The sequence below is a fragment of the Anopheles coustani genome, chromosome 3 (genome assembly GCF_943734705.1).
Source record: "Anopheles coustani chromosome 3, idAnoCousDA_361_x.2, whole genome shotgun sequence".
Classification (NCBI taxonomy): Eukaryota; Metazoa; Arthropoda; class Insecta; order Diptera; family Culicidae; genus Anopheles; species Anopheles coustani.
Window position 1 is genome coordinate 50931813 of NC_071288.1, and position 11328 is coordinate 50943140.

An 11328-nucleotide genomic window follows, 5' to 3' on the forward strand; every position below is an offset into this window, starting at 1 on the left:
CGAGTCTGACACCCCCCCCCTCCACCCCCTTTATTCACCGAAAACTTTCTTCGGAGCGAGCCTTGTTCCACTTGGGGATGTCGTGCCACAAAAAAAATGCCTTAGCCCGGTTAGATTCAGTTTCTCTATCAAACTGTGAGAGCCTTTATCATATCCCGGTTATTCTGATATGACATGCTCATGGCACAATGATAATAAAACAATCCAGGTTCTAATTATTGTCGAAATGATCGGGCCAAAACGATGAACTTTTAGTTGCAAAGGCTTCACCTGATCAAATTAAAATATCTCCTCAATCATATTTGTCTATTTCAACTGGATAAAAAGCTGCTCCAACTCTAAACCTCATCCCGGTTTGAAGAACCTTAACTCAATAGGAATCATCTATGTCTCCTGGTTATCACGAATCAAAAATATTGCCCAGTTATACATTGTTCCTGAATCAGTCTGTTTCCAAAAGGGTTATTTTGGACACCGAATTACAAACAAAGATTGGGAATAGCCAATGACCAATTGCTTTGGTTAAGAAAAGGACAATCTTCTCCATTTATCTTACCCGGCTTAACTCGCCTGTGTGAGATGACCTGCAGGCACATCTTATTACATATCCTACTTTCAATTAGGAATATGTTTTCCATTCCTTCTGATTTCGCTAGTGTTCTACATGCAGTATGAGTGCGATAATCTGTGGGCCACTGCATATTTTAAATACCGTACCTATGATGTTCTGCTGTGATTTGCTTTATTTGTAATTTGTGTGCGACTATGTTTCGTGTTTTGTGCATATGTTTTGATTATTTTTGTTTCAATCTGTCCGTAAAACCTGCGTCTTGCGTATCTACCGGTGTTCTATTTCACTTTGTAAAGGATTTTTTCTATCTTTGTTTTTTTATGTTTTCTTTTTATTGCTTGCGTGTTGATTTTTATGAAACCATGCTGAACGATACATTTCTGGTAATCCTGGAACGCATGTTCAATTGAACGCGATTAATAATTTTCGTGACTGGAGCAGCGCAATTGTAATTTTTGCACCTTTCAAATTTTAAATCGGTTTTCCCTTTCCCCAGGCCTGCCGATTTCGACAGATGGAAGAAGATCTAATTTCCCCAGGCGAGATAGTTTCCCCAGTTAAGCTGGTTGATATAGCGATCCTTAACTTTCGCCCATGCGCACTCGTTGGTTGTTATGACGATCCTTAAATTTCTCCACGCCAGTTGGTTGGTTTCTATAGCGATCCTTCGATTTCCCCTGAAGCGAGCCTGTTTCTAAGGCAATCAATGCAATGCAATGGGATGACCGTTTGGTGTGGTCCCATAGAAAAGTAAGGTTTTGCATCACTTTTGGTGCGTCACTTCATCCAAGTAGTGGAGTAATTACGGTGAAAACCTTACTTTTACGATTATTTAATATATAACTAGGTAAAACGGCCCGGTTACACGGGCCCATGTTGATTCTGATATGTTATTGGCCCAATGGCTGGCTTATGACATGACCATGGTTCAATAATTGAGAATCAATCCCCGATTTTATTCTTAAAATTCTTAGCCCGGTCAGAAGGGCCAATATTTTGAAGACAACTTGTATTTAAATCAAGTGAACTTATAATATTCTTCATTATTATCCTTTTGTATTAAAAGACTCAGCCCGGGTTGAAGATTCAGCCGTTCTATCAAACTGTGAGAGGCTAATCCAAATCCCGGTTATTCTGATATGATATTGGCTCAGTGGCTGACTTATGACATGCTCATGGCTGAAAGATAATGAAATAATTAACGGGCCAGAAAAGGTACTATTGTTCACTAAAGGCTTTACTTGAGGAATGTGTTTTACATTGACGGGGTATAATAATTTCTTAACTATTCTCAAGCCAATTCTAGTCAAAGAAAAATTACAGGTACAATACCCGTCATTTTCCAAGCATCAATAATTGACTTATATGTCGGTCCCGGTTTTTCTACCTACTAAATACGGTGCCCGGGTAATATAGGTTTATTGCAAAAGACATTTTTATATTTCGCATAATTTAAAACTCCATTATCTATCAAATTAAAATATCTCCTTTACCCGTTTTTCCAATTGTTCAAAGGGGTTGTTTTAAACATCGAATAACATACAAAGAGTGAGAAACGCCAATGGTTCTGTTTTCGTTTGAAAGAGGACACTCTTCTTCATTTATATTGCCTGGCTTATCTGATAACATATCCTACTTTAATGAAGGATACGTTTTCGATTCCTACTGATTTCGTGCATGTTCAAAATGTTGCAGTATAAGTACGATTATCTTACTACGTATAAGTATCAGACCATTGCATGTTTAAATACCGTTTCTAATTTAGGTTGAAAAAATGTATGTACAGAAATTTGAAGAAAAAACTTGGTCATCTTTAAAATCCCGTTAGACATATGATATTCGCCAGTGGTTTGCTACATGCCTTTGATCATTAAACGGTAACAATCAAATCTTATGAACTGAAAAGCAAAGACAACTAACTTAAGTAAAAAAAATACATTTGCTTCAACATGTCTACCAAAATCTCCTTTCGTTATTGTGTGAAGTTCCAGGCCACAGTGAATTATGTTTCTGTTGTTTGGTGTGTCTCAGGAAATGCAGAAATTGATCGCATATTACGTAAACTCGAAAAAGACCACTGACCTACAGCACATTATTTGTAATTTGTGTGCAGCTGTGTTTATATGAGTTTTGTTTTGTGCGTATGTTTTGCTTGTTTTTGTTTCAACCTGTACGTAACATAGTGCGTTTCGCGTATCTGCTAATGTCTTGTTTCACATTTTAAAGAAAATTTTCTATCTTTCTTTGTTATTTTTTCCTTTTTTTTTATTTCAAACCTCGCGAAAAACCATGCGTGTTAATTTCTTTAAACCCATGTTAAAAAATATATTTCTGACATGGTGTAACCCTGGAACGCATGGTCAATTTAACGCGATTCATAATTCTCGTGACTGGAGCTGCGTAATGGTATTCTTTTCCATTTACAAATTTTTTAACCGTTTCGGTAAACCGGTTCATCCTCTCCTCCAAGGCTAGCAAATTTCCCCAGGCGAGATAGTTTCCTTAGTAAAAATGGTTGCTATAGCGATCCTTCCATTTCTCCTCAAGAGGTGTGTGGTTTCTATAGCGATCCTTTGATTTCCCCTCAAGCGAGCCTGTTTCTAAGGCAATCAGTGCAATGCAATGGGATGAGCGTTTGGTGTGGTTCCATACAAAAGTAAGGTTTTGCATCACTTTTGGTGCCTTACTTTATCCAAGTAGTGGAGTCACCCTAAAGCATCACCCCGAAAACCTTACATTTACGATTATTTAATATATAACTAGGTAAAAAGGCTCGGTTACACGGGCCCATGTTGATGAAAGTATTTACATTAAAATCTAGTGAAGTTTCGTTGGATAAAAAAACGCTGCTTTATTCAAAGCCTCAGCCCGGTTAGAAGATTTAAGCTGTATCTAACTGTGTGTGACTAACCCTAATCTCGGTTATTCTGATATGATTGGCTCAATGGATGTCGTAGGATATGATACCAATCACCAGGTTCTAATTATTCTTTGATTATTTATATCGAACCAAAAAGAATAACAATTGGTAATTAAGGGTTGTGTCTGAGAAATGCGTTTTACAGAGGTCACAGAATTCTTAACCCAATGGTTGAAAGATTCAGACATTATATCAATCTGTGAGAGGCTAATAAAAAACCCGGTTGTTCTGATATGATATTGGTTCTCTGGCTGGCTTATGACATGTTCATAGTTGAATGATAATAAAGGATTCTAATTATTATTTAAGTTATCAGGCCAAAAAGAGGAAGTGTTGATCACTAAAGGCTTTACCTGAGGGATGTGTTTTACATTTGATAAGTATAATAACTTAATGACCATCAGCGGGCCAAATCCAGTCAGAGAAAAATAATAGGGACAATAATCGTCATAAGCACCACCAATTGTGTTGACAAATATTCCCGGTTTAGTCCACCTTCCAAATGCAGTGCCCGGCGAACACAGACTAATTGCAAAGAAACATTTTAAATTTTGCGTAATTAAGAACAGCATTAGCCATGAAATTAAAATATCTCCTTATTTATATTAATCGATTTTGAAACTGTTTCGAAAAAAAGATTTTCACTTCCCCTAACCCAAAAATTTTAAAACTATCATCAAGTTATACTTTACAGCCATTTGTAACCCATCGTGGATTGGTTAAAGTGAAAAAAATTTTCCCGGTTTAAGATAGCAACTGAATTGGCTTTCCTGGCTGAAAGTTCAGGTTGATTACTCACATAATTCTAATACCATTTCAATTTGGCTCAATAGCTGTTCAAGTATTCTTTTCACAATTGTTTAAAGGAATCATTTTCGACTCTGAATAACATTCAAAGAATGAAAAAGGTCAATGTCCTTGTTTTGGTTTGGAAAAATGCAATCTTTTCCATTTGTCTTAGCCGGCATAATCCGTCTGTGTGAGATAATATATCCTACTTTCAATTAAGGATATGTTTTCGATTCCTTCTGATTTCACCAGTGTTCGACATGCAGTATACGCGCAATGATCTGCGGGCCTCTGAAAAGGGCCCTACAGGTATCTACAGGGATTTAAAAGCAAGCATTTGGTAAGCTTTAAAATAGCGCGAGAAATATGATGTTCCCCTGTGATTTTCTTTGTTTGTAATTTGTGTGGAGCTGTGTTTTGAGTTTTGTGCATATGATTTGATTTTTTTTCCGGTGTCATATTCCACATTGTAAAGGATTTTTTCTAATTTTTTTCATGTTTGTTTTTATTGTTTGTGTGTTGAATTTTCTGAAACCATTTTGAAAAATACATTTCGCGTCTCTTGAAATCCTGGAACGCATGTTCAATTGAACGTGATTAATAATTTCCGTGGGTGGAGCTGCGCAATTGTATTGGTTTTAAACTCAAATTTTTAAATCCGTTTCAAAAACCGGTTCTCACTCTCTCCAGGCTGGCAAGATTCCCCAGGCGAGATAGTTTCCTTAGTAAAAATGGTTGCTATAGCGATCCTTCCATTTCTCCTCAAGAGGTCTGTGGTAGCTATAGCGATCCTTCGATTTCCCCTCAAGCGAGCCTGTTGCTAAGGCAATCAATGCAATGCAATGGGATGAGCATTCTGTGTGGTCCCATACAAAAATAAGGTTTTGCATCACTTTTGGTGCGTCACTTCATCCAAGTAGTGGAGTAATTACGGTGAAAACCTTACTTTTACGATTATTTAATATATAATTTGGCTGGCTGGGAAGTGCATTTGATGCTTTTGTAAGTCGGGATATAAATGATATCGGGATCTTATTATAAAAAAATCCTTAACGTCACGCTCCAAGGATAACGCTCCTACTTGGATAAAGTAACGCACTAAAATCGTTGCAACACCTCATCTTTGTATGGAAATTCTCAAAACGCTCATCTCATTGCATTGCATTGATCACCTTCCTTGGGGAAAAACTGAAGGATCACTATAGCAATCACAGTTGACCTGGGGAAACCAACTCAAGTGGAAAAAAGGAAAACTGGTTTTGCAAAATGGTTCTAAATGTTGTAAAATTCCGTTCCCGGGCACTATGTGATCGGTTGATCAGATATATCAAGGAAACACTTGATTGATAATTAATTGTTTAACATGGTTAAAAAAAAATGTGCATCAAATCCGTGTTCAAAGTGCGCAGGCAAGCTGGCTCAGCTCAATTAAATCACTTTTGCTGTGAATTTTCTAATACCGGAAATGCACGAACAATTCTTCGAAAGGTTCAAACACAAAAAATATAAAACACAAATAAAGACAAGCACCTATATCACAGTTTTCGACACAAAACACTATCACCGAAACAAAAACACAATCACAAAAAATCTCTTACAAAAACGCACTACAGGTCAGTTCCCAAAACACAAATTTCGGAACCGTCTATCACACGAAAACACACACGCGCCTCTAAAAGACACAATTAGAAAATTTCCTAAACAATCCACAGCCAATTTTGCGGAACCTTAAGCGTTAACTTACAAAGTCTACGGCTGTCTGCTTACAGAGCCTATCGTCTACGTTTCTCTGTACTTTGATCACCATGGCAATCAGCTCGCTTGACAAAACGAAAGGATACTTTGATAGCAAAATTAATAAAACGAGCACTCGAAAAAAGTAGTGTTTGAAATGATTGATATGTGTGATATTTTCCGACTGATGTCCTTACTTGAACAAGGTGGTGCACTTAAAATGGTGCAAAACCTCAATTTTGTATGGTAACTCACCGAAAACTATACCTATTGCATTGTATTTTTAAATTTAACGGTTTTTAAATTAAGATGGTGAGAAGAGCACAATTGCACAGCTTCAGCCATTCAGTCCCTATGGCTTGACCATTTTATTATCAACGGGATTCAGAAAATCACAGGAGAAAATCATATTTCTTGCGTGATTCTAAAGTTGGCCACATTTTTCCTGTTATTTTGGTATTGGCCGTGTTATTTTTCTTTGGCTGAATTTGCCATTATGATAATCAGGAAATTATTCTACCCGGACATGTGTAAAACACATTCCTCAGGTAAAGTCTTCAGTAATCAACAATTCTTCTGTTTGGTCCGATAAGTTTTTCATTACCATTCAGCCATGAGAATGCCATACGGCAGCCAGTGAGCCATTATCATATCAGAATAACTGGGAATTTGAATTTGGCATCTCACAGTTTGATACAGGTTCAATCTTCTAACTGGGCTGAAGCTTTGAGAAACTCAATTTACCACAATTTTACTAGATTCTAATACAAATTCTTTCATCAACATGGGCCCGTGTAACCGGGCCGTTATACCTAGTAAAATAAAACATAACACCAAGTTAAGTCCGCTAAGTGAGTTCATCCCGGAAAAAACGTTTTGATTCATTCAGACAAATAAACGTAATTTTGGTCGGTCGTCGTTTACGTCGGTCATGGTTTAGGTTCCGGGTTATTGAATGACTATTTCAAAATGCTACTGCTAACAAGATAGTTTTATGAATAAGAAAACTCGAACCGATTGTTGAAGTTGATTTCAATATGGCTGCGACTATCAGCTTACCAATGTTAGGACCCACCTTGCATAAAGCTACTGATAGCAGCTACAACAGGATTATATTAGTTTACCACAATTTCTACAGCTACTGCCTTCAGCTTAAATAAAAAAACCTTCGAGACATATAAACATAACAAATTCTTTATTAAAATTCGAAACGTTCGAATTTTGAAACGTCCAAATGTAATTTTTCTTTTCCTCAAAGTCAATGGCAATTTTGGACAACCTTTCATCTATTTCGTTTGGGATCGCATAAATCAAAACATTCGGTCGATAGGAAACTGCAAATGCTTAATTCAAAGATGCTACGAAAGAAATACAGTGTTACATTGGATAAAATTTATTTTGTGAAGTCAGTGCAGTATACTTCTAATGCAAAGAGTGAATAATTTTGATGACTTTTTACATTTTTACGTGTTAAAGCTCCCGTAAGCTATTGATTTTCTCTATTAGCTGCACTGATGATTTCAGCCAATTCTTTTGTCCATTCCCCATTATTTTCACTCAATGCCTGCCACATTGGCGACCGAAACCCGATTGGAACCTCTGGAAGGTTTGGGTCGTATGACCTAATAAGATCCATCAACTCGGCAGATTCTACCTCGGCGGCGGAGTGTAAAATTGTGTTACAGGCGACATCCTTCATGTACAGTAGGCTGCGGTCGTAGTCGAGCAACAGTTTCAGCATTCGATATGAGGTGTGCAAGGGGACATTAACAGCGCAGTGAGCCGATGTTACACCACACTCGCCCGGAACGCTCACGTTGACACCGAGTCCAAGAAGTCGCTCCAAGATGTCGATCCGACCGTTCAACACTGCGCTATGTATTAGATTCTCTCGCATCCGTGGTGTCATCTCCAGCATGGTTTTGCCTTGCTCGTTGCGTAGCTCGCGTCGAACACATGCCTCGATCGCATCATGCGCTATGGCAGGGTGATTTGGATTCGACACAGTCAAGTTAAGCGCTACAGCATTGAAATCGTCCGCCAGCAGTGGATTCGCACCATGGTCGAGGAGCAGCTTTGCCAGCCGGTATTGAAATACAAATTCCTGAGGTTTGGTAGCGAAATGATATGCAAGGCAATAATGTAGCGCAGTTCTTCCATGAAAATCTCTAGCGTTTATGATATTTGCTATATCAAACGTAGTCTCAGGCGGGCGTAAATCGAAGGCACAGCTCAGCTCCCCAATCTGCCAGTAGTAAATCATCGCTTCAGTTGTGACCACATGTGCACAAATCACGTCGTAGCTAGGGAAAACTTTCCTACAGATGTCTCGTAATTTTATGAAAGTATCGAGCAGGGATGCAGCCTTTGGTATTTTACAAGCTCCGTCAAAATTTGGTGCAAATTCATTCTCTTCGTCGGTGATGCAAAGAACCCTAAAAGTTACCGAAACTCCTAGATTGACAGTAACCTCTCGCCATAAATCACAATGCTTCAATGGTAGCAAGATTTCCATTCTGGTGATTATATTCTCAGAGCAGGTGTGAGCGTACAGCGTTTGATTTTCGTCCTCTTTGTCCAATCGTACGATCTTTGAATCATTTTCAAAAACGATATCACTGAGGACACCCAACCCTTCGATTATTCTCGATTTCTGTGCGCGATCGAGTAGTGTGCTGACCAAATCGTACCGCTGTTCCGCCTTACATCTCTCTAATTTTCTTAAGGACACCTTCAATTGAGCAATTTCCTGTTTCTTTGATGTAGTATATTCAGGGCACAAAAGCTGCTGTAACCGCTGCTTTTGGAACGAAATACTTGCAAAGTCGCCCTTGTACAAATATTGGAAGTAATTTTCCGATCGCAGTTTTACATCATTAAACCTGGTTTCCTTTTGATTCTGTAACCGCTTCACAAATCCAGCTAGGTTTTCTTTTCCTTTATGGAAATCGCGTCCCTCCAGGCATGACTGTTCTTTCAACCGATTCGTCGCAAACATTAGTTGGTCATTTATTCTTTTTCCCATTCTCGAATTTTGCGAACGTTGCTGCCAACTATCTGTGAAACGTTCTAGCATTTCTTTTTCCCGTTTTTCCAGCTGCGTTATGGATTCCTTCAGCTGTTTGATTTCTTCTGCCTTTGACTCAACATCCGCCAAGCCCGATAGGTATTTCAACCGCTCCTTCGATATTTTGATAACTTTTGATTCCTTCGCATTGCGTTGCGAGTCTATGGGATTATTGAGTAATGCACTAAGGAGAGCTGTTTTGCCTGACACAAGCTGCTCGACGTATGCAATAGTTTTCCAGTGCGGCAGCACGGATAAAGCAACCGAGAGACAATCCTCCTTATCGATGTCAGTCGAGGATCGCTTCGACTTGTCCTCGTCCAAGTCAGTCCAAGTTTGCTCTAAACTTTGGCTAAAACAGAAAATCAGCTTGTTGTGTAACACCGTAGAGCAGTCGAACCAACCGAATCCGAGGCGCTTCAGTACGCGGACCATTCGTTTGGTGTCCTGCCCATGACGGACAACAAGAGCCAACGGATGAACCGTTCTCGTGCCATACATAACACGGTCCACCGCCTTGACACGCTCGAGGAGCCTGGTCTGACCATGTCGTACTAAGAGCAGAAAGGTTGTACCTTCCACCATCGGGATGCGATAGACAACGTCAGTAGAAACGCCAGCTTCTAACAGCATTCGGACACATTTCCAGTGTTGTCTTCTGGCCGCCTCATGCAGGATTCTCGCCAAGTTGTTCGGGTTCGCAGGAGGATAGTTTTCTATCAGTTGTTGCAGTATTTTATGCTGCCCTGGGGTTGTTGCGGCCAGTTTGTAGCACTCACCCAGCGTGCGTGCACGATATTGGAGCAGGTTCGGGTGCTCGAGAAGAATCCCGAACGCAACCTGATTTTTCGCTCTAATGGACGTGGTTATCATGTCGTTGAATCTATTTGCACAGATGTTGTATTTTCCTAGTAAAGTATTGAAAATTTCCTTCGGAGCGTGTGTGATGATCGCACTTTGCAACGACTGGGGATGTGGAGAGGATACTTTGGTCAGTAAAAGTTCAACGATCGACGACACACCGCAGAATATGGCATCATTCAGCGGATCCAGTGTTTCATCACTTCGAATGTCACCGGTGAAGAAGTGCAGTATTTCACGGACGCTTCGTTCGTTACCGCTTTTAATCAAGAGTCTCAGAGCTTGATGTTTGAACTTTTCGGATATGATTTGGTTGAAGAGTTTGGTACCACGCAGGCGAGGAATTACCTCGTCCCATTCGAAGAGCACCGCCTCGAAAACCTGTTTGATGTCTGTTATATGGAGCATTCTCGGGAAAGCCTCTTCAAAGTCGCGTCTCATTAGAGCTACATGCACGATGTTTTCGGGATCGGTAATTTCCAGACTAAAAGTATCATAGTACCGGCTGAGCAACTCCGTAATCCATGGTCCCGGATGGCAGGGATCAGCCAGCATCGTTAGTGGGCGATATTCCGATGGATAATGGTGGTTTGGAGAACAACAGAACAGGCTCCGAAGTTCTCCACCTGCTCGTATCGCTGAGTGCATCATTCCGACGTCCCGGGACTGGAAAGCCGCCATCAGGCGGTCCTGTTCGGCCACCCATTGATGCGTATCTTCCACAGAGGGAAATCGCATGACCTCACCGAACGGTTTCACCCGTCGGTCAAACAAGCGGATGTCGGTGTTTGCAATCACATACGCGTTCAACACTTCTATTCCTTGTAAAGTGTCTGATAGTATACGGTAGGAGATGCTGTCATGTGCCAGGTAGTTACGATAGTTCTTACCTTGTATCACCGGGATACGGTGCATGACATAGTAGAAACTGTTACCAAAGTACCCGACCGTATTCAACATTTCGGTCAGCTCCAGCGTGAGGTATTCGATGGAAGCTATGATTGCTGGGTTACTAGGGTTCCAAACATGCAAGCTTTCCACCGACTCCAGTCCATTTTGTATAAGAATTGCTTGCAGTCTACTGCGGCGCTCGTCGAACAATGTCTGCAACCGTTCTTGATCTTCTTTGATGAGCTGATCGATGACGGCCTCTTTTCCATCCTGCACTTTCTTGTTGCTCTTTTTGACTTCGAAAAAGTCTTCCAATATTTTCCGTTTTAGATCAACGGCAAAAATGTTCTTGTAGTACCTTTCCAGCATTTTGTGAAGTTTTTGTACCTTTTCCTTATTCGCGCCTACGGCTACGCCTAGCTTCTGCGCGAGATCTTGGGTATGATGAAAGTAGTCTAGTTCCTCCGCCGCTTTTATGGATTCCAAATACATATC